Source organism: Amblyomma maculatum, chromosome 7 (assembly GCF_055883805.1).
Source record: "Amblyomma maculatum isolate TAMU_Amacu chromosome 7, ASM5588380v1, whole genome shotgun sequence".
In the NCBI taxonomy this organism is placed as follows: Eukaryota; Metazoa; Arthropoda; class Arachnida; order Ixodida; family Ixodidae; genus Amblyomma; species Amblyomma maculatum.
In genome coordinates this window covers 13,299,488-13,324,426 of record NC_139350.1, presented here as the reverse complement: position 1 = coordinate 13,324,426, position 24,939 = coordinate 13,299,488, and positions in this window count along the sequence as shown.

The following is a 24,939-nucleotide window of genomic DNA, read 5'->3' as shown; positions in this document are numbered from 1 at the left end:
ATCTTTCACACTTGTTTTTGTGGACCCCTGAATCGCACTATGAGGGAAGGAAGGAATGTGGGAGTAAAAGTCCACTTGAGCTCTGATCAAGAGCGCGTTTCATAATCCGTTCACAGGAATGAAAAGGCGCAGTATTTGTCACACTTGTTTTTGTCAACCCCTGAGTCGCGCTATGAGGGAAGGAAGTTGGGAGGGAATGTTCTTTTGACCTCTGATCAAGCGCGCCTTTCATAATTCGTTCTCAGGAATGGAAAGGCACGGAATCTGTCACACTTGTTTTTGTGGACCCCTAATCGCGCCGTAAGGGAAGGAAGGAAGATGGGAGCGAAAGTTCACTTGAGCTGTGATCAAGCGCACCTTTCATAATTTGTTCACAGAAATGAAGACGCAGTTTCTGTCACACTTGTTTTGTGGACCCCTGAATCGCGCTATAAAGGAAGGCAGGAAGGTGGGAGTGAATGTCCACTTGAGCTCTGATCAAGCGCACCTTTCATAATTGGTTCACAGGAATCCAAAGGCGCGGTGTCTGTCACACTTGTTTTTGTGCACTCCTGAATCGCGCCATAAGGAAAGGAAAGAAAGTGGGAGTGAAAGTCCACTTCAGCTCTGATCAAGCTCGAAATTCGTTCACAGGAATGGAAAGGCGCGGTATCTGTCACACTTGTTTTTGTGGACCCCTGAATCGCACTATGAGGGAAGGAAGGAATGTGGGAGTAAAAGTCCACTTGAGCTCTGATCAAGCGCGCGTTCCATAATCCGTTCACAGAAATGGAAAGGCCCAGCATCTTTCACAATTATTTTTGTGGACCCCTGAATCATGCTATAAGAGATGGAAGGAAGGTGGAATTGAAAGTCCACTTGAGGTCTGATCAAGCGTGCCTTTCATAATTCGTTCACAGGAATGGAAAGGCGCAGTATCTGTCACACTTGTTTTTGTGCACCCCTGAATCGCGCATTAAGGGAGGGAAGGAAAGTGAGAGTGAAAGTCCACTTGAGATCTGATCAAACGTACCTTCTCAAAATGCATTCACAGGAATGGAAAGGAGCAGTATCTTTCACACTTGTTTTTGTGGACCCCTGAATCGCACTATGAGGGAAGGAAGGAATGTGGGAGTAAAAGTCCACTTGAGCTCTCGTTAAGCGCGCCTTTCATAATTGGTTCACAGGAATCCAAAGGCGCGGTGTCTGTCACACTTGTTTTTGTGCACTCCTGAATCGCACCATAAGGGAAGGAAAGAAGGTGGGAGTGAAAGTCCACTTGAGCTCTGATCAAGCTCGAAATTCGTTCACAGGAATGGAAAGGCGCAGTATCTGTCACACTTGTTTTTGTGGACCCCTGAACCGCACTATGAGGGAAGGAAGGAATGTGGGAGTAAAAGTCCACTTGAGCTCTGATCAAGCGCGCCTTTCATAATTCGCATAATGGAAACAAAAAGCACAGTATCTGTCACACTTGTTTTTGTGGACCCCTGAAAAGCGCTATAAGGGAAAGAAGGTGGCAGTGAAAGTCCACTTGAGCTCTGATCAAGCCCGCCTTTCATAATGCATTCACAGGAATGGAAAGGCGTAGTATTTGTCACACTTGTTTTTGTCAACCCCTGAATCGCGCTATGAGGGAAGGAAGGTGGGAGGGAATGTCCTTTTGACCTCTGATCAAGCGCGCCTTTCATAATTGGTTCTCAGGAATGGAAAGGCACGGAATCTGTCACACTTGTTTTTGTGGACCCCTGAATCACGCTATAAGAGACGGAAGGAAGCTGGGAGTGAAAGTCCACTGGATGTCAGATCAAACGTGCCTTTCATAATCCGTTCACAGGAATGGAAATGTGCAGTATCTGTCACACTTGTTTTTGTAGACACCTGAATCGCACTGTAGCGGAAGGAAGGAAGATGGGAGCGAAAGTTCACTTGAGCTCTGATCAAGCGTGCCTTTCATAATTCGTTCACAGGAATAGAAAGGCACAGCATTTTCACCATTTTTTTTTGGACCCCCGACTCACGCTATAAGAGACGGAAGGAAGGTGGGAGTGAAAGTCCACTGGAGGTCAGATCAAGCCTGCCTTTCATAATTCGTTCACAGGAATGGAAAGGCGCAGTTTCTGTCACACTTGTTTTTGTACACCCCTGAATCGCGCATTAAGGGAAGGAAGGAAAGTGAGAGTGAAAGTCCACTTGAGATCTGATCAAACGTACCTTCTCAAAATGCATTCACAGGAATGGAAAGGAGCAGTATATTTCACACTTGTTTTTGTGGACCCCTGAATCGCATTATGAGGGAAGGAAGGAATGTGGGAGTAAAAGTCCTCTTGAGCTCTGATCAAGAGCGCGTTTCATAATCCGTTCACAGGAATGAAAAGGCGCAGTATTTGTCACACGTGTTTTTGTCGACCCCTGAATCGCGCTATGAGGGAAGGAAGGTGGGAGGGAATGTCCTTTTGACCTCTGATCAAGCGCGCCTTTCATAATTGGTTCTCAGGAACGGAAAGGCACGGAATCTGTCACACTTGTTTTTGTGGACCCCTAATCGCGCCGTAAGGGAAGGAAGGAAGATGGGAGCGAAAGTTCACTTGAGCTGTGATCAAGCGCACCTTTCATAATTTGTTCACAGAAATGAAGACGCAGTTTCTGTCACACTTGTTTTGTGGACCCCTGAATCGCGCTATAAAGGAAGGCAGGAAGGTGGGAGTGAATGTCCACTTGAGCTCTGATCAAGCGCACCTTTCATAATTGGTTCACAGGAATGGTAAGGTGCACTATCTGTCACACTTGTTTTTGTACACCCCTGAATCGCGCATTAAGGGAAGGAAGGAAAGTGAGAGTGAAAGTCCACTTGAGATCTGATCAAGCGCACCTTCTCAAAATTCATTCACAGGAATGGAGAGGAGCAGTATCTTTCACACTTGTTTTTGTGGACCCCTGAATCGCGCCGTAAGGGAAGGAAGGTGGGAGTGAAATTCCACTTGAGCTGTGATTAAGCACGCCTTTCATAATTCATTCACAGGAATGAAAAGGCGCAGTTTCTGTCACATTTTTTTTCTGTACCCCTGATTCGCGCATTAAGGGAAGGAAGGAAGGTGGGAGTGAAAGTCCACTTGAGCACCGATCAAGCGCGCGTTTCATAATTCGTTCACAGGAATGGAAAGGCACAGTATCTTTCACAATTGTTTTCGTGGACACCTGAATCGCGCCGTAAGGGAAGGAAGGAAGGTCGGAGTGAAAGTCCACTTGAGTTTGATCAGGCGCACCCTTCATAATTCGTTCACAGGAATGGAATGGCACAGTATCTGTCCCACTTGTTTTTGTGGACCATTAAATCGCGCCGTACGGGAAGGAACGAAGGTGGGAGTAAAAGTCCACTTGAGCTCTGATCAATCGCGCCTTTCATAATAAGTTCACAGGAATGGAAAGGCGAAGAATCTGCACACTTGTTTTTGTGGACCCCTAATCGCGCCGTAAGGGAAGGAAGGAAGATGGGAGCGAAAGTTCACTTCAGCTCTGATCAAGCGTGCCTTTCATAATTCGTTCACAGGAATGGAAAGGCCCAGTATCTTTCACAATTGTTTTTGTGGACCCCTGAATCATGCTATAAGAGATGGAGGGAAGGTGGAATTGAAAGTCCACTTGAGGTCTGATCAAGAGTGCCTTTCATAATTTGTTCACAGGAATGGAAAGGTGCACTATCTTTCACACTTGTTTTTGTGGACCCCTAGATCGCGCCGTACGGGAAGGAAGGAAAGTGGGACTGAAAGTCAACTTGAGCTCTGATCAAACGTGCGTTTCATAATTGGTTCACAGGAACGGTAAGGAGCAGTATCTGTCACACTTGTTTTTGTGGACCCCTGATTCGCGCCGTAAGGGAAGGAAGGTGGGAGTGAAATTCCACTTGAGCTGTGATCAAGCACGCCTTTCATAATTCGTTCAGAGGAATGGAAAGGCGCAGTATCTGTCACACTTGTTTTGTGGACCCCTGAATCGCGCTATAAAGGAAGGAAGGAAGGTGGGAGTGAAACTCCACTTCAGCTCTGATCAAGCGTGCCTTTCATAATTCGTTCACAGGAATGGAAAGGCACAGTATATTTCACAATTGTTTTTGTGGACCCCTGAATCACGCTATAAGAGATGGAAGGAAGGTGGGAGTGAAAGTCCACATGAGATCTGATCAAGCGCACCTTTCATAATTCGTTCACAGTAATGGAAAGGCGCAGTATCTGTCACACTTGTTTTGTGGACCTCTGAATCGCACTATAAGGGAAGGAAGAAAGGCAGGAGTGAGTCCACCTCGCTCTGATCAACCGTGCCTTTCATAATTGTTTCACAAGAATGGAGAGGCCCAATCTGTAACACTTGCTTTTTTGGACACCTGAATCACAACGTAAGGGAAGGAAGCAAGGTGGGAGTGAAAGTCCACTTGAGCTTTGATCAAGCGCGCCTTTCAAAATTCGTTCACAGGAATGGAAAGGCGCAGTATCTGTCACACTTGTTTTTATGGATCCCTGAATCATGTCGTAAGAGAAGGAAGGTGGGAGTGAAAGTCCACTTGAGCTCTGATCAAGCGCGCCTTTCATAATTCGTTCACAGGAATGAATAGGCGGAGTATCTGTAACACTTGTTTTTGTGGACACCTGAATCACGACGTAAGGGAAGGAAGGAAGGTGGGAGTGAAAGTCTACTTGAGCTCTGATCAAGCGCGCCTTTCATAATTGGTTCAAAGGAATGCAAAGGCGCAGTATCTGTCACACTTGTTTTCGTGGACCCCTGAATCGTGCCGTAAGGGAAGGAAGGTGGGAGTGAAAGTCCACTTGAGCTCTGATCAAGCGCGCCTTTCATAATTCGTTCACAGGAATGAAAAGGCACAGTATCTGCCACACTTGTTTTTGTGACCTCTGAATCGCGCTATAATGGAAGGAAGGAAGGTGGGAGTGAAAGACCACCTGATATCTGATCAAGCGCACCTTTCATAATTTGTTCACAGTAATGGAAAAGCGCAGTAATTTTCACACTTGTTTTTGTGGTACCCTGAATCGCGCATTACAGGAAGAACGAAGGTGGGAGTGAAAGTCCACTTGAGCTCTGATCAAGCGCGCCTTTCATAATTCGTTCACAGAAATGGAAAGGTGCAGTATCTATCACACGTGTTTTTGTGGACCCCTCAATCGCGCCGTAGGGGAAGGAAGGAAGGTGGGAGTGAATGTCCACTTGAGCTCTAATCAACTGTGCCCTTCATAATTCCTTCACATGAATGCAAAGGCAGGGTGTCTGTCACACTTGTTTTTGTGCACTCCTGAATCGCATCATAAAGGAAGGAAAGAAGGTGGGAGTGAAAGTCAACTTGAGCTCTGATCAACCGTGCCTTTCATAATTGGTTCACAGGAATGGAAAGGCGCAGTATCTGTAACACTTGTTTTCCTGGACCCTGAAACGCGCCGTAAGGAAAGGAAGGTCGGAGTGAAAGTCCACTTGAGCTCTGATCAGGCGCGACTTTCATAATTCGTTCACAAGAATGGAAAGGTGCAGTATCTATCACACTTGTTTTTGTGGACCTCTCAATCGCGCCGTAAGGGAAGGAAGAAAGGTAGGAGTGAAAGTCCACTTGAGCTCTGTTCAACTGTGCCTTTCATAATTTGTTCACAGTAATGGAAAGGCACAGCAGCTTTCACAATTGTTTTTGTGGACTCCGGAATCACAATATAAGAGAAGGAAGGAAGGTGGGAGTGAAAGTCCACTTGAGCTCGGATCAAGCGCGCCTTTCATAATTCGTTCACAGGAATGGAAAGGCGCAGTATCTGTAACACTTCTTCTGTGGACCCCTGAATCGCGCTATAGTGGAAGGAAGGAAGGTGGGAGTGAAAGTCCATCTGAGATCTGATCAAGCGCACCTTTCATAATTCGTTCACAGTAATGAAAAGGCGCAGTATCTTTCACACTTGTTTTTGTGGACCCCTGAATCGCGCATTACAGGAAGAAACGAAGGTGTAAGTGAAAGTCCACTTGAGCTCTGATCAAGCACGCCTATCATAATTTGTTCACAGGATTGAAAAGGCACAGTATCTGTCACAATGGTTTTTGCGGACCCCTGAACCGCTCTATAAGCGAAGAAAGGAAGGTCGGAGTGAAAGTCCACTTGAGCTCTGATCAAGCACGCCTATCATAATTCGTTCACAGGAATGAAAAGGCGCAGTATCTGTCACACTTGTTTTCTGGACCTCTGAATCGCACTATAAGGGAAGGAAGAAGGGTAGGAGTGAGTCCACTTGTGCTCTGATCAACCGCGTCTTTCATAACGGGTTCACAGGAATGGATAGGCGCAGTATCTGTAACACTTGTTTTTGTGGACCCCTGAATCGCGCTATAAAGGAAGGAAGGAAGGTGGGAGTGAAAGTCCACTTGAGATCTGATCAAGTGCGCCTTTCATAATTCGTTCACAGGAATGGAAAGGTGCAGTTTCTATCACACTTGTTTTTGTGGACCTCTCAATCGCGCCGTAAGGGAAGGAAGAAAGGTAGGAGTGAAAGTCCACTTGAGCTCTGTTCAACTGTGCCTTTCATAATTTGTTCACAGTAATGGAAAGGCACAGCAGCTTTCACAATTGTTTTTGTGGACTCCGGAATCACAATATAAGAGAAGGAAGGAAGGTGGGAGTGAAAGTCCACTTGAGCTCGGATCAAGCGCGCCTTTCATAATTCGTTCACAGGAATGGAAAGGCGCAGTATCTGTAACACTTCTTCTGTGGACCCCTGAATCGCGCTATAGTGGAAGGAAGGAAGGTGGGAGTGAAAGTCCATCTGAGATCTGATCAAGCGCACCTTTCATAATTCGTTCACAGTAATGAAAAGGCGCAGTATCTTTCACACTTGTTTTTGTGGACCCCTGAATCGCGCATTACAGGAAGAAACGAAGGTGTAAGTGAAAGTCCACTTGAGCTCTGATCAAGCACGCCTATCATAATTTGTTCACAGGATTGAAAAGGCACAGTATCTGTCACAATGGTTTTTGCGGACCCCTGAACCGCTCTATAAGCGAAGAAAGGAAGGTCGGAGTGAAAGTCCACTTGAGCTCTGATCAAGCACGCCTATCATAATTCGTTCACAGGAATGAAAAGGCGCAGTATCTGTCACACTTGTTTTGTGGACCTCTGAATCGCACTATAAGGGAAGGAAGAAGGGTAGGAGTGAGTCCGCTTGTGCTCTGATCAACCGCGTCTTTCATAACGGGTTCACAGGAATGGATAGGCGCAGTATCTGTAACACTTGTTTTTGTGGACCCCTGAATCGCGCTATAAAGGAAGGAAGGAAGGTGGGAGTGAAAGTCCACTTGAGATCTGATCAAGTGCGCCTTTCATAATTCGTTCACAGGAATGGAAAGGTGCAGTTTCTATCACACTTGTTTTTGTGGACCTCTGAATCGCACTGTAAGGGAAGGAAGAAAGATAGGAGTGAAAGTCCACTCGAGCTCTGATCAACCGTGTCTCAAAATTGGTTCACAGGAATGGAAAGGCACAGTATCTGTAACACTTGTTTTTGTGAACCACTGGATCGCGATGTAAGGTAAGGAAGGAAGGCGGGAGTGAAAGTAAACTTGAGCTCTGATCTAGCGCGCCTTTCATTATTCGTTCACAGGAATGAAAAGGGGCAGTATCTGTCACACTTGTTTTGTGGACCTCTGAATCGCACTATAAGGGAAGAAAGGAAGGTGGGAGTGAAAGTCCACCTGATATCTGATCAAGCGCGCGTTTCATAATTCGTTCACAGGAATGAAAAGACGCAGTATCTGTCACACTAGTTTTTGTGGACTCCTGAATCGCGCTATAAGGGAAGAAAGGAAGGTGGGAGTGAAAGTCCACTTGAGCTCTGATCAAGCGCGCCTTTCATAATTCGTTCACAGGAAAGGAAAGGCACAGTATCTGTCGCACTTGTTTTTGTGATCCCCTGAGTCACGCTATAAGGGAAGGAAGGAAACTGGGAGAAAAAGTCCACTTGAGCTCTGATCAAGCGCGCCTTTCATAATTCGTTCACAGGAATGAAAAGGCGCAGTATCTTTCACACTTGTTTTTGTGGGCCCCTGAATCGCTCATTAAAGGAAGAAACGAAGGTGGGACGGAAAGTCCACTTGAGATCTAATCAACTGTGCCCTTCATAATTCCTTCACATGAATGCAAAGGCACGGTGTCTGTCACACTTGTTTTTGTGCACTCCTGAATCGCATCGTAAAGGAAGGAAGGAAGGTGGGAGTGAAAGTCAACTTGAGCTCTGATCAGGCGCGACTTTCATAATTCGTTCACACGAATGAAAAGGCGCAGTATCTCTCACACTTGTTTTTGTGGACCCCTGAATAGCGCTATAAGGGAAGGTAGGAAGGTGAGAGTGAAAGTCCACTTGAGCTCTGATCAACTGCGCCTTTCATAATTCATTCACAGGAATAGAAAGGCGCAGTATCTGTCACACTTGTTTTTGTGGACCCCTGAATCGCGCTATAAGGGAAGGTAGGAAGGTGAGAGTGAAAGTCCACTTGAGCTCTGATCAACTGCGCCTTTCATAATTCGTTCACAGGAATAGAAAGGCGCAGTATCTGTCACACTTGTTTTTATGGACCCCTCAATCATGTCGTAAGAGTAGGAAGGAAGGTGGGAGTGAAAGTCCACTTGAGCTCTGATCAAGGGCGCCTTTCATACTTCGTTCACAGGAATGGAAAGGCGCAGTATCTGTCACACTTGTTTTTGTGGACCCCTGAATCGCGCTATAAGGAAAGGACGGAAGGTGGGAGTGAAAGTCCACTTGAGCTCTGATCAAGCACGCCTATCATAATTCGTTCACAGGAATGAAAAGGCGCAGTATCTGTCACACTGGTTTTTGTGGACCCCTGAATCGCGGTATAAGCGAAGAAAGGAAGGTCGGAGTGAAAGTCCACATAAGCTCTGATAAAGCGTGCGTTTCATAATTCGTTCATAGGAATGAGAAGGCGCAGTATCTTTCACACTTGTTTTTGTGGACCCCTGAATCGCGCCGTACGGGAAGGAACGAAGGTGGAAATGAAAGTCCACTTGAACTCTTATCAAGAGCGCCTTTCATAATTCGTTCATGTATGAAAAAGCGCAGTATCTGTCACACTTGTTTTTGTGCACCCCTGAATCGCGCTATAAGGGAAGGAAGGAAGGTGGGAGTGAAAGTCAACTTGAGACCTGATCAAGCGCGCCTTTCACAATTCGTTCACAGCAAAGGAAAGGCACAGTATCTCTCACACTTGTTTTTGTGGACCCCTGAATCGCGCTATAAGGGAAGGAAGGAAGGTGGGAGTGAGTGTCCACTTGAGCTCTGATCAAGAGCGCCTTTCATACTTCGTTCACAGGAATGGAAATGCACAGTAGCTTTCACAATTGTTTTTGTGGACTCCTGAATCACAATATAAGAGAAGGAAGGAAGGTGGGAGTGAAGGTCAACTTGAGCTCTGATCGAAGGCACCTTTCATAATTGGTTTAAAGGAATGCAAAGGCGCAGTATCTGTCACACTTGTTTTCCTGGACCCCTCAATCCTACCATAAGGGAAGGAAGGTGGGAGTGAAAGTCCACTTGAGCTTTGATCAAGCACCCCTTTCATAATTCGTTCACAGGAATGAATAGGCGCAGTATCTTAACACTTGTTTTTGTGGACACCTGAATCACAACGTAAGGGAAGGAAGGAAGGTGAGAGTGAAAGTCCACTTGAGATCTGATCAAGCGCGCCTTTCATAATTCGTTCACAGGAAAGGAAAGGCACAGTATCTCTCACACTTGTTTTTGTGGACCCCTGAATCGCGCTATAAGGGAAGGAAGGAAGGTGGAAGTGAGTTTCCACTTGAGCTCTGATCAAGCGCACCTTTCATAATTCGTTCACAGGAATGGAAAGGCAGAGTAGCTTTCACAATTGTTTTGTGGACTCCTGAATCACAATATAAGAGAAGGAAGGAAGGTGGGAGTGAAGGTCAACTTGAGCTCTGATCGAAGGCACCTTTCATAATTTGTTCACAGGAAATGAAAGGCGTAGTAACTGTCACTCTTTTTTTCGTGGACCCCTGAATCGTGCCATAAGGGAAGGAAGGAGGGTGGGAGTGAAAGTCCACTTGACCTCTGTTCAAGTATGCCTTTCATAATTGCTTCATAGGAATGGAAAGGAGCAGGATCCCTAACACTTGTTTTGTGGACGACTGAATCGTGCCATAAGGGAAGGAAAGAAGGTGGGAGTGAAAGACCACTTGAGCTCTGATCAAGCGCGCCTTTCGTAATTTGTTCACAGGAATGGAAAGGCGCAGTATCTGTAACACTTGTTTTTGTGGACCCCTGAATCGCGCATTTAGGGAAGGAAGGAGGGTTTGAGTGAAAGTCCAATTGAGCTCTGATCAAGTAGGCCTTTCAAAATTCGTTCACAGGAATGGAAGGGCGCAGTATCTGTCACACTTCTTTTTGTGGACCCCTGAATCGCGCTATAAGGAAAGGGCGGAAGGGGGGAGTGAAAGTCCACTTGGGCACTGATCAAGCGCGCCTTTCATAAGTCGTTCACAGGAATGAAAAGGCGCAGTATCTGTCACACTTCTTTTAGTGGACTCCTGAATAGTGCTATAATAGAAGGAAGGAAGGTGGGAGTGAAAGTCCACTTGAGCGCTGACCTAGCGCGTCTTTCATAATTCATTCACAGGAATGAAAAGGTGCAGTATTGTCACACTTGTTTTTGTGAACACCTGAATCGCGCCGTAAGGGACGGAAGGAAGGTCGGATTGAGAGTCCACTTGAGCTCTGATAAAGCGCGCGTTTCATAATTCGTTCACAGGAAAGGAGAAGGCACAGTATCTGTCAAAGTTGTTTTTGTGGACCCCTGAATCGCGCTATAAGGGAAGCAAGGAAGGTGGGAGTGAAAGTCAACTTGAGCTCTGATCAAGCGCGCCTCTCATAATTCGTTCTCAGGAATGGAAATGCGCAGTATCTGTCACCGTTGTTTTTGTGGACCCTTGAATCGCGCCGTACGGGAAAGAACGAAGGTGGGAGTGGAAGTCAGCTTGAGCTCTGATCAAGCGCGCCTTTCATAATTCGTTCACAGGAATGGAAAGGCGCAGTATCTGTCCCACTTGCATTTGTGGACACCTGAATCGCGCTAAAAGGGAAGGAAGGACGCTGGGAGTGAAAGCCCACTTGAGCTCTGATAAACCGCACCTTTCATAATACGTTGACAGGAGTGAAAACGCACAGGATCTGTCACAATTGTTTTCGTGGACCCCTGAATCGCTCTGTAAGGGAAGGAAGGAAGCTTCGAGTGAAAGTCCACTTTAATTCTGATCAAACGTGCCTTTTATAATTGGTTCACACGAACGAACCGTAAGGTGCAGTCCGTCACACTTCTTTTTGTGGACCCCTGAATCTTAATGTAAGCGAAGGAAGGAAGGTGGGAGTTAAAATCCACTTGAGCTCTGATCAAGCGCACCTTTCATAATTCGTTCACAGGAATGGAAAGGCGCAGTATCTTTCACACTTGTTTTGTGGACCCCTGAATCGCGCCGTAAGGCAAGGAAGGACGGTGGGAGTGAAAGTCCACTTCAATTCTGATCAAATGTGCATTTCATAATTGGTTAACAGGAACGGTAAGGTACAGTCCGTCACACTTGTTTTTGTGCATCCCTGAATCGCGCCGTAAGGGAAGGAAGAAAGGTCGCAGTGAAAGTCCACTTGAGCTCTAATCAAGCGCGCGTTTCATAATTCGTTCACAGGAATGAAAAGGCGCAGTATCTGTCACACTTCTTTTGTAGACACCTGAAATGCGCTATAATGGAAGGAACAAAGGTGGGAGTGAAAGTGCATTTGAGATCTGATCAAGCGCACCTTTCATAATTCGTTCACAGGAATCGAAAGACGCAGTATCTGTCACACTTGTTTTTGTGGACCCCTAAATCGAACCATAAGAGAAGATAGGAAGGTGGGAATGAAAGTCCACTTGAGCTCTGATCAAGCGCGCCATTTCATAATTCGTTCACAGGAATGGAAAGGCGCAGTACCTTTCACACCTGTTTTTGTGGACCCCTGAATCGCGCTATAGGGGAAGAGAGGAAGGTGGGAGTGAAAATTCGCATGAGCTCTGATCAAGCACGCCTTTCATAATTCGTTCACAGGAATGGAAAGGCGCAGTATTTGTCACACTTGTTTTTTGACATCTGAATCACACTATAAGGGACAGAAGGAACCCGGTTGTGAAAGTCAACTTGAGCTCTGATCAAGCGCGCCTTTCATAATTCGTTCACAGGAATGAAGAGGCGCAGTATGTGTCCCACTTCTTTTTCGAACGCCTCAATTGCGCTATAAGGGCAAGGAAGAAAGGTGGGAATGAAAGTCCGCTTGAGTTCTGATCAATCGCGTCTTTCATAATTTGTTCACACGAATGGAAAGGCGCAGTATCAATCACAATTTTTTGTGGATCCCTGAATCACACTATAAGGGAAGGAAAGAAGGTGGGAGTGAAAGTCCACTTGAGCTCTGATCAAGCGCGCCTTTCATAATTTGTTCACAGGAATGAAAAGGCGCAGTAGTGGAACCCTGAATCCCGCCGTAAGGGAAGGAAGGTGGCAGTGAAAGTCCACTTGAGCTCTGATCAAGCGCGCTTTTCATAATTCGTTAACAGGAATGAAAAGGCGCAGTATGTGTCACACTTGTTTTTGTGGATCCCTCAATCACACTATAAGGGAAGGAAGAAAGGTGGGAGTGAAAGTCCACTTGAGCTCTGATCAAGCGCGCCTTTCATAATTCGTTCACAGGAATGAAAAGGCGCAGTATGTGTCACACTTGTTTTTGTGGATCCCTCAATCACACTATAAGGGAAGGAAGAAAGGTGGGAGTGAAAGTCCACTTGAGCTCTGATCAATCGCGCCTTTCATAATTCATTCACAGGAATGAAAAGGCGCAGTATCAGTCACACTCAATTTTGTGAATCCCTGAATCACACTATAAGGTAAGGAAGAAAGGTGGGAATGAAAGTCCACTTGAGCTCTGATCAAGCGCGCCTTTCATAATTCGTTCACAGGAATGGAAAGGCGCAGGATCTGTCACAATTGTTTTCGTGGACCCCTGAATCGCTCTGTAAGGGAAGGAAGGAAGCTTCGAGTGAAAGTCCACTTTAATTCTGATCAAACGTGCCTTTTATAATTGGTTCACACGAACCGTAAGGTGCAGTCCGTCACACTTCTTTTTGTGGACCCCTGAATCTTAACGTAAGCGAAGGAAGGAAGGTGGGAGTTAAAATCCACTTGAGCTCTGATCAAACGCACCTTTCATAATTCGTTCACAGGAATGGAAAGGCGCAGTATCTTTCACACTTGTTTTGTGGACCCCTGAATCGCGCCGTAAGGCAAGGAAGGACGGTGGGAGTGAAAGTCCACTTCAATTCTGATCAAATGTGCATTTCATAATTGGTTAACAGGAACGGTAAGGTGCAGTCCGTCACACTTGTTTTTGTGGATCCCTGAATCGCGCCCTAAGGGAAGGAAGAAAGGTCGCAGTGAAAGTCCACTTGAGCTCTAATCAAGCGCGCGTTTCATAATTCATTCACAAGAAAGAAAAGGCGCAGTATCTGTCACACTTGTTTTTGTGGACCCCTGAATCGCGTAATAAGGGAATGAAGGAAGGAAGGAAGGAAGGAAGGTGGGAGTGAAAGTCCAATTGAGCTCTGATCAAACGCGCATTTCATAATTCGTTCACAGGAATGAAAAGGCGCAGTATCTGTCACACTTCTTTTGTAGACACCTGAAATGCGCTATAATGGAAGGAACAAAGGTGGGAGTGAAAGTGCACTTGAGATCTGATCAAGCGCACCTTTCATAATTCGTTCACAGGAATCGAAAGACGCAGTATCTGTCACACTTGTTTTTGTGGACCCCTAAATCGAACCATAAGAGAAGATAGGAAGGTGGGAATGAAAGTCCACTTGAGCTCTGATCAAGCGCGCCATTTCATAATTCGTTCACAGGAATGGAAAGGCGCAGTACCTTTCACACTTGTTTTTGTGGACCCCTGAATCGCGCTATAGGGGAAGAGAGGAAGGTGGGAGTGAAAATTCGCATGAGCTCTGATCAAGCACGCCTTTCATAATTCGTTCACAGGAATGGAAAGGCGCAGTATTTGTCACACTTGTTTTTTGACATCTGAATCACACTATAAGGGACAGAAGGAACCCGGTTGTGAAAGTCAACTTGAGCTCTGATCAAGCGCGCCTTTCATAATTCGTTCACAGGAATGAAGAGGCGCAGTATGTGTCCCACTTCTTTTTGCGAACCCCTCAATTGCGCTATAAGGGGAAGGAAGAAAGGTGGGAGTGAAAGTCCGCTTGAGTTCTGATCAAGCGCGCCTTTCATAATTTGTTCACAGGAATGAAAAGGCGCAGTAGTGGAACCCTGAATCCCGCCGTAAGGGAAGGAAGGTGGCAGTGAATGTCCACTTGAGCTCTGATCAAGCGCGCCTTTCATAATTCGTTCACAGGAATGAAAAGGCGCAGTATGTGTCACACTTGTTTTTGTGGATCCCTCAATCACACTATAAGGGAAGGAAGAAAGGTGGGAGTGAAAGTCCACGAGCTCTGATCAATCGCGCCTTTCATAATTCATTCACAGGAATGAAAAGGCGCAGTATCAGTCACACTCAATTTTGTGGATCCCAGAATCACACTATAAGGTAAGGAAGAAAGGTGGGAGTGAAAGTCCACTTGAGCTCCTATCAAACGCGCGTTTCATAATTCGTTCACAGGAATGAAAAGGTGCAGTATCTGTCACACTTGTTTTTGTGAACCCTTGAATCGCGCTGTAGCGGAAGGAAGGAAGATGAGAGCGAAAGTTCACTTGAGCTCTGATCAAGCGTGCCTTTCATAATTCGTTCACAGGAATGAAAAGGCGCAGTATGTGTCACACTTGTTTTTGTGGATCCCTGAATCCACTATAAGGGAAGGAAGAAAGGTGGGAGTGAAAGTCCACTTGAGCTCCTATCAAACGCGCGTTTCATAATTCGTTCACAGGAATGAAAAGGCGCAGTATCTGTCACAATTGTTTTTGAACACCCCTGAATCGCGCATTAAGGGAAGGAAGGAAAGTGAGAGTGAAAGTCCACTTGAGATCTGATCAAGCGCACCTTCTCAAAATTTATTCACAGGAATGGAAAGGAGCAGTATCTTTCAGACTTGTTTTTGTGGACCCCTGAATCGCACTATGAGGGAAGGAAGGAATGTGGGAGTAAAAGTCCACTTGAGCTCTGATCAAGCGCGACTTTCATAATTCGTTCACAGGAATGGGAAGGAAGGAATGTGGGAGTAAAAGTCCACTTGAGCTCTGATCAAGCGCGACTTTCATAATTCGTTCACAGGAATGGAAAGGCACAGTATCTTTCACAATTGTTTTTGTGGACACCTGAATCGCGCCGTAAGGGAAGGAAGGAAGGTCGGAGTGAAAGTCCACTTGTGCTCTGATCAAGCGCGCCTTTCATAATTCGCATACAGGAAACAAAAAGCGCAGTATCTGTCACACTTGTTTTTGTGGACCCCTGAATAGCGCTATAAGGGAAGGAAGGTGGCAGTGAAAGTCCACTTGAGCTCTGATCAAGCGCGCCTTTCATAATTCGTTCACAGGCATGGAAAGGCGCAGTATTCGTCACACTGGTTTTTGTGGACACCTCAATCGCGCCGTAAGAGAAGGAAGGAAGAAAGGTTGTTGTGAAAGTCCACTTGAGCGCTGATCAAGCTCGACTATCATAATTCATTCAAAGGAATGAAAAGGTGCACTATCATCACACTTGTTTTTGTGGGCACACGAATCGCGCCGTAAGGGAAGGAAGGAAGGAAGAAAGGTTGTTGTGAAAGTCCACTTGAGCGCTGATCAAGCTCGACTATCATAATTCGTTCACAGGAATGAAAAGGCGCAGTATGTGTCACACTTGTTTTTGTGGATCCCTGAATCACACTATAAGGGAAGGAAGAAAGGTGGCAGTGAAAGTCCACTGGAGCTCTAGTCAACTGTGCCCTTCATAATTCCTTCACAGGAATGCAAAGGCACAGTGTCTGTCACACCTGTTTTTGTGCACTCCTGAATCGCACCATAAAGGAAGGAAGGAAGGTGGGAGTGAAAGTCCACTTGAGCTCTGATCAAGCACGCCTATCATAATTCATGCACAGGAATGAAAAGGCGCAGTAACTGTCCCACTTGCATTTGTGGATACCTGAATCGAACTATAAGGGAAGGAAGAAAGGTAGGAGTGAAAGTCCACTTAAGCTCTGATCAAGCGCGCCTTTGATAATTCGTTCACAGGAAAGGAAAGGCACAATATCTATCACACTTGTTTTTGTGGACCCCCGAATCGCGCTATAAGAGAAGGAAGGAAGGTGGGAGTGAAAGTCCACTTGAGCTCTGATCAAGCGCGCCTTTCATAATTTGTTCACAGGAATGGAAAGGCGCAGTATCTGTCCCACTTGTTTTGGGGACACCTGAATCGCGCTTGAAGGGAATTAAGGAAGGAAGATGGGAGTGAAAATCCACTTGAGCGCTGACCTAGCGCGCCTGTCATAATTCGTTCACAGAAATGAAAAAGGGGCTGTATCATTCACACTTACTTTTGTGGATCCCTGAATCGCGCCGTAAGTGAAGGAAGGAGGGTGGGAGTGAAAGTCCACTTGGGCACTGATCAAGCGCGCCTTTCATAATTTGTTCACAGCAATGAAAAGGCGCAGTATCAGTCCCACTTGTTTTTGTGGACACCTGATTCGCGCTATAAGGGAAGCAAGGAAGGTGGGAGTGAAAGCCAACTTGAGCTCTGATCAAGCGCGCCTCTCATAATTCGTTCTCAGGAATGGAAATGCGCAGTATCTATCACCGTTGTTTTTGTGGGCCCTTGAATCGCGCCGTACGGGAAGGAACGAAGGTCGGAGTGGAAGTCAGCTTGAGCTCTGATCAAGCGCGCCTTTCATAATTCGTTCACAGGAATGGAAAGGCGCAGTATCTGTCCCACTTGCATTTGTGGATACCTGAATCGCGCTATAAGGGAAGGAAGGACGCTGGAAGTGAAAGCCCACTTGAGCTCTGATAAACCGCACCTTTCATAATTCGTTGACAGGAGTGAAAACGCACAGGATCTGTCACAATTGTTTTCGTGGACCCCTGAATCGCTCTGTAAGGGAAGGAAGGAAGCTTCGAGTGAAAGTCCACTTTAATTCTGAACAAACGTGCCTTTCATAATTGGTTCACAGGAACCATAAGGTGCAGTCCATCACACTTCTTTTTGTGGACCCCTGAATTGTAACGTAAGCGAAGGAAGGAAGGTGGGAGTGAAAGTCCACTTCAATTCTGATCAAATGTGCATTTCATAATTGGTTAACAGGAACGGTAAGGTGCAGTCCGTCACACTTGTTTTTGTGGATCCCTGAATCGCGCCGGAAGGGAAGGAAGGAAGGTCGCAGTGAAAGTCCACTTGAGCTCTAATCAAGCGCGCGTTTCATAATTCGTTCACAGGAATGAAAAGGCGCAGTATCTGTCACACTTGTTTTTGTAGACCCCTGAACCGCGTAATAAGGGAAGGAAGGAAGGAAGGAAGGAAGGAAGGAAGGAAGGTGGGAGTGAAAGTCCACTTGAGCTCTGATCAAACGCGCATTTCATAATTCGTTCACAGGAATGAAAAGGCGCAGTATCTGTCACACTTCTTTTGTAGATACCTGAAACGCGCTATAAAATGGAAGGAACAAAGGTGGGAGTGAAGTGCACTTGAGATCTGATCAAGCGCACCTTTCATAATTCGTTCACAGGAATGGAAAGGCGCAGTATCAGTCACAATTTTTTGTGGATCCCTGAATGACACTATAAGGGAAGGAAAGAAGGTGGGAGTGAAAGTCCACTTGAGCTCTGATCAAGCGCGCCTTTCATAATTTGTTCACAGGAATGAAAAGGCGCAGTAGTGGAACCCTGAATCCCGCCGTAAGGGAAGGAAGGTGGCAGTGAAAGTCCACTTGAGCTCTGATCAAGCGCGCTTTTCATAATTCGTTAACAGGAATGAAAAGGCGCAGTATGTGTCACACTTGTTTTGTGGATCCCTGAATCACAATATAAGGGAAGGAAGAAAGGTGGGAGTGAAAGTCCACTTGAGCTCTGATCAAGCGCGCCTTTCATAATTCGTTAACAGGAATGAAAAGGCGCAGTATGTGTCACACTTGTTTTTCTGGATCCCTGAATCACACTATAAGGGAAGGAAGGAAGGAAGGTGGGAGTGAAAGTCCACTTGAGCTCTGATCATTCGCGCCTTTCATAATTCGTTCACAGGAATGAAAAGGCGCAGTATGTGTCACACTTGTTTTTGTGGATCCCTGAATCACACTATAAGGGAAGGAAGAAAGGTGGGAGTGAAAGTCCACTGGAGCTCGTGATCAAGCGCGCCTTTCATAATTCGTTCACAGGAATGAAAAGGCGCAGTATGCGTCACACTTGTTTTTGTGGACCCCTGAATCACACTATAAGGGAAGGAGGAAATGTGGGAGTGAAAGTCCACTTGAGCTCTGATCAACCGCACCTTTCATAATTTGTTCACAGGAATGAAAAGGCGCAGTATCAGTCACACTTAATTTTGTGGATCCCTGAATCACATTATAAGGTAAGGAAGAAAGGTTGGAATGAAAGTCCACTTGAGCTCTGATCAAGCGCGCCTTTCATAATTCGTTCACAGGAATGAAAAGGCGCAGTATGTGTCACACTTGCTTTTGTGGATCCCTGAATCACACTATAAGGGAAGGAAGAAAGGTGGGAGTGAAAGTCCACTGGAGCTCGTGATCAAGCGCGCCTTTCATAATTCGTTCACAGGAATGAAAAGGCGCAGTATGCGTCACACTTGTTTTTGTGGACCCCTGAATCACACTATAAGGGAAGGAGGAAATGTGGGAGTGAAAGTCCACTTGAGCTCTGATCAAGCGCGCCTTTCATAATTTGTTCACAGGAATGAAAAGGCGCAGTATCAGTCACACTTGTTTTTGTGGATCCCTGAATCACATTATAAGGGAATTAAGAAAGGTGGGAGTGAAACTCCACTTGAGCTCTGATCAAGCGCGCCTTTCATAATTCGTTCACAGGAATGAAAAGGCGCAGTATGCGTCACACTTGTTTTTGTGGACCCCTGAATCACACTATAAGGTAAGGAAGAAAGGTTGGAATGAAAGTCCACTTGAGCTCTGATCAAGCGCGCCTTTCATAATTCGTTCACAGGAATGAAAAGGCGCAGTATGTGTCACACTTGTTTTTGTGGATCCCTGAATCACACTATAAGGCAAGGAAGAAAGGTGGGAGTGAAAGTCCACTTGAGCTCTGAGCAAGCGCGCCTTTCATAATTTGTTCACAGGAAAGGAAAGGCACAGTAGTGGAACCCTGAATCCCGCCGTAAGGGAAGGAAGGTGGCAGTGAAAGTCCACTTGAGCTCTGATCAAGCGCGCTTTTCATAATTCGTTAACAGGAATGAAAAGGCGCAGTATGTGTCACAGTTGTTTTTGTGGATCCCTGAATCACACTATAAGGGAAGGAAGAAAGGTTGGAGTGAAAGTTCACTTGAGCTCTGATCAAGCGCGCCTTTCATAATTCGTTCACAGGAATGAAAAGGCGCAGTATCAGTCACGCTTAATTTTGTGGAACCCTGAATCACACTCTAAGGGAAGAAAGGAAGGTGGCAGTGAAAGTCCAGTTGAGCTCTGATCAAGCGCGCCTTTCATAATTCTTTCACAGGAATGAAAAGGCGCAGTATCAGTCACACTTAATTTTGTGGATCCCTGAATCACAATCTAAGGGAAGGAAGGAAGGTGGCAGTGAAAATTCACTTGAGCTCTGATCAAGCGCGCCTTTCATAATTCGTTCAGAGGAATAAAAAGGCGCAGTATCAGTCACACTTAATTTTGTGGATCCCTGAATCACACTATAAGGCAAGGAAGAAAGGTGGGAGTGAAAGTCCACTTGAGCTCTGAGCAAGCGCGCCTTTCATAATTTGTTCACAGGAATGAAAAGGCGCAGTAGTGGAACCCTGAATCCCGCCGTAAGGGAAGGAAGTTGGCAGTGAATGTCCACTGGAGCTCTGATCAAGCGCGCTTTTCATAATTCGTTAACAGGAATGAAAAGGCGCAGTATGTGTCACACTTGTTTTTGTGGATCCCTGAATCCCACTATGAGGGAAGGAAGAAAGGTGGGAGTGAAAGTCCACTTTAGCTCTGATCAAGCGCGCCTTTCATAATTCGTTCACAGGAATGAAAAGGCGCAGTATCAGTCACACTTGTTTTTGTGTTTCCCTGAATCACACTATAAGGGAAGGAAGAAAGGTTTGAGTGAAAGTCCGCTTGAGCTCTGCTCAAGCGCGCCTTTCATAATTCCTTCACAGGAAAGAAAAGGCGCAGTATCACTCACACTTAATTTTGTGGATCCCTGAATAACATCGTAAGGTGAGGAAGGAAGACGGGAGTGATAGTCCACTTGAGCTCTGATCAAGCGTGCCTTTCATAATTCGTTCACAGGAACAGAAAGGCACAATACCTGTCACACTTGTTTTTGTGGACCCCTGAATCAAGCTATAAGGTAAGAAAGGAAGGTGGGAGTGAAAGTCCACTTGAGCTCTGATCAAGCGCGCCTTTCATAATTCGTTCACAGGAATGAAAAGGCGCAGTATGTGTCACACTTCTTTTTGTGGATCCCTGAATCACACTATAAGGGAAGGAAGAAAGGTGGGAGTGAAAGTCCACTTGAGCTCTGATCAAGCGCGCTTTTCATAATTCTTTCACTGGAATGAAAAGGCGCAGTATGTGTCACACTTGTTTTTGTGGATCCCTGAATCCCACTATAAGGGAAGGAAGGAAGGTGGGAGTGAAAGTCCGCTTGAGCTCTAATCAAGCGCGCCTTTCATAATTCGTTCACAGGAATGAAAAGGCGCAGTATCATTCACACTTAATTTTGTGGATCCCTGAATAACATCGTAAGGTGAGGAAGGAAGACGGGAGTGATAGTCCACTTGAGCTCTGATCAAGCGTGCCTTTCATAATTCGTTCACAGGAACAGAAAGGCACAATACTTGTCACACTTGTTTTTGTGGACCCCTGAATCAAGCTATAAGGTAACAAAGGAAGACGGGAGTGATAGTCCACTTGAGTTCTGATCAAGCGTGCCTTTCATAATTCGTTCACAGGAACAGAAAGGCACAATACCTGTCACACTTGTTTTTGAGGACCCCTGAATCAAGCTATAAGGTAAGAAATAAAGGTAGGAGTGAAAGTCCACTTGAGCTCTCATCAAGCGCGCCTTTCATAATTCGTTCACAGGAATGAAAAGGCGCAGTATGTGTCACACTTGTTTTTGTGGACCCCTGAATTGCTCTATGAGGGGAAGGAAGAAAGGTGGGAGTGAAAGTCCCCTTGAGCTCTGATCAAGCGCGCCTTTCATAATTTGTTCACAGGAATGAAAAGGCGCAGTATCAGTCACACTTAATTTTGTGGATCCCTGAATAACATCGTAAGGTGAGGAAGGAAGACGGGAGTGAGAGTACATTTGAGCTCTGATCAAGCGTGCCTTTCATAATTCGTTCACAGGAACAGAAAGGCACAATACCTGTCACACTTGTTTTTGTGGACCCCTGAATCAAGCTATAAGGTAAGAAAGGAAGGTGGGAGTGAAAGTCCACTTGAGCTCTGATCAAGCGCGCCTTTCATAATTCGTTCACAGGAATGAAAAGGCGCAGTATGTATCACACTTCATTTTGTGGATCCCTGAATCACACTATAAGGGAAGGAAGAAAGGTGGGAGTGAAAGTCCACTTGAGCTCTGATCAAGCGCGCTTTTCATAATTCTTTCACTGGAATAAAAAGGCGCAGTATGTGTCACACTTGTTTTTGTGGATCCCTGAATCCCACTATAAGGGAAGGAAGAAAGGTGGGAGTGAAAGTCCGCTTGAGCTCTGATCAAGCGCGCCTTTCATAATTCGTTCACAGGAATGAAAAGGCGCAGTATCACTCACACTTAATTTTGTGGATCCCTGAATAACATCGTAAGGTGAGGAAGGAAGACGAGAGTGATAGTCCACTTGAGCTCTGATCAAGCGTGCCTTTCATAATTCGTTTACAGGAACAGAAAGGCACAATACCTGTCACACTTGTTTTTGTGGACCCCTGAATCAAGCTATAAGGTAACAAAGGAAGGTGGGAGTGAAAGTCCACTTGAGCTCTGATCAAGCGCGCCTTTCATAATTCGTTCACAGGAATGAAAAGGCGCAGTATGTGTCACACTTGTTTTTGTGGATCCCTGAATCCCACTATAAGGGAAGGAAGAAAGGTGGCAGTGAAAGTCCACTTGAGCTCTGATCAAGCGCGCTTTTCATAATTCGTTAACAGGAATGAAAAGGCGCAGTATGTGTCACACTTGTTTTTGTGGATCCCTGAATCCCACTATAAGGGAAGGAAGAAAGGTGGGAGTGAAAGTCCGCTTGAGCTCTGAACAAGCGCGCCTTTCATAATTCGTTCACAGGAATGAAAATGCGCAGTATCAGTCACACTTGTTTTTGTGTTTCCCTGAATCACACTATAAGGGAAGGAAGACAGGTGGGAGTGAAAGTCCACTTGAGCTCTGATCAAGCGCGCCTTTCATAATTCGTTCACAGGAATGAAAAGGCGCAGTATGTGTCACACTTGTTTTTGTGGATCCCTGAATCACACTATAAGGGAAGGAAGAAAGGTGGGAGTGAAAGTCCACTTGAGCTCTCAACAAGCGCGCCTTTCATAATTCGTTCACAGGAATGAAAAGGCGCAGTATCACTCACACTTAATTTTGTGGATCCCTGAATAACATCGTAAGGTGAGGAAGGAAGACGGGAGTGATAGTCCACTTGAGTTCTGATCAAGCGTGCCTTTCATAATTCGTTCACAGGAACAGAAAGGCACAATACCTGTCACACTTGTTTTTGACGACCCCTGAATCAAGCTATAAGGTAAGAAAGAAAGGTGGGAGTGAAAGTCCACTTGAGCTCTGATCAAGCGCGCCTTTCATAATTCGTTCACAGGAATGAAAAGGCGCAGTATGTGTCACACTTCTTTTTGTGGATCCCTGAATCACACTATAAGGGAAGGAAGAAAGGTGGGAGTGAAAGTCCACTTGAGCTCTGATCAAGCGCGCTTTTCATAATTCTTTCACTGGAATGAAAAGGCGCAGTATGTGTCACACTTGTTTTTGTGGACCCCTGAATTGCTCTATGAGGGGAAGGAAGAAAGGTGGGAGTGAAAGTCCCCTTGAGCTCTGATCAAGCGCGCCTTTCATAATTTGTTCACAGGAATGAAAAGGCGCAGTATCAGTCACACTTAATTTTGTGGATCCCTGAATAACATCGTAAGGTGAGGAAGGAAGACGGGAGTGAGAGTCCATTTGAGCTCTGATCAAGCGTGCCTTTCATAATTCGTTCACAGAAACAGAAAAGCACAATACCTGTCACACTTGTTTTAGTGGACCCCTGAGAGACGCTATAAGGGAAGGAAGAAAGGTGGGCGTGAATGTCCACGAGTTCTGATCAATCGCGCCTTTCATAATTCGTTCACGGGAATGGAAAGGCGCAGTATCTGTCACACTTGTTTTTGTGGGCCCCGCAATCGCGTAGTAAGGGAAGGAAGGAAGGAAGGAAGGAAGGAAGGAAGGAAGGAAGGAAGGAAGGTGGGAGTGAAAGTCCACTTGAGCTCTGATCAAGCGCACCTTTCATAATTCGTTCACAGGAATCGAAAGGCGCAGTATTTTTCACACACGTTTTTTGACACCTGAATCGCGTTATAGGGACAGAAGGAACCCGGTTGTGAAAGTCAACTTGAGCTCTGATCAAGCGCGCATTTCATAATTCGTTCACAGGAATGAAAAGGCGCAGTATGTGTCCCACTTGTTTTTGTGAACCCCTGAATTGCGCTATAAGGGGAAGGAAGAAAGGTGGGACTGAAAGTCCACTTGAGTTCTGATCAATCGCGGCTTTCATAATTTGTTCACACGAATGGAAAGGCGCAGTATCAGTCACACTTTTTTTGTGGATCCCTGAATCACACTATAAGGGAAGGAAAGAAGGAGGGAGTGAAAGTCCACTTGAGCTCTGAGCAAGCGCGCCTTTCATAATTTGTTCACAGGAATGAAAAGGCGCAGTAGTGGAACCCTGAATCCCGCCGTAAGGGAAGGAAGTTGGCAGTGAATGTCCACTGGAGCTCTGATCAAGCGCGCCTTTCATAATTCGTTCACAGGAATGAAAAGGCGCAGTATCAGTCACACTTGTTTTTGTATTTCCCTGAATCACACTATAAGGGAAGGACGAAAGGTGGGAGTGAAAGTCCGCTTGAGCTCTGATCAAGCGCGCCTTTCATAATTCGTTCACAGGAATGAAAAGGCGCAGTATCACTCACACTTAATTTTGTGGATCCCTGAATAACATCGTAAGGTGAGGAAGGAAGACGGGAGTGATAGTCCACTTGAGCTCTGATCAAGCGTGCCTTTCATAATTCGTTCACAGGAACAGAAAGGCACAATACCTGTCACACTTGTTTTTGTGGACCCCTGAATCAAGCTATAAGGTAAGAAAGGAAGGTGGGAGTGAAAGTCCACTTGAGCTCTGATCAAGCGCGCCTTTCATAATTCGTTCACAGGAATGAAAAGGCGCAGTATGTATCACACTTCTTTTTGTGGATCCCTGAATCACACTATAAGGGAAGGAAGAAAGGTGGGAGTGAAAGTCCACTTGAGCTCTGATCAAGCGCGCTTTTCATAATTCTTTCACTGGAATGAAAAGGCGCAGTATGTGTCACACTTGTTTTTGTGAATCCCTGAATCCCACTATAAGGGAAGGAAGAAAGGTGGGAGTGAAAGTCCGCTTGAGCTCTGATCAAGCGCGCCTTTCATAATTCGTTCACAGGAATGAAAAGGCGCAGTATCACTCACAC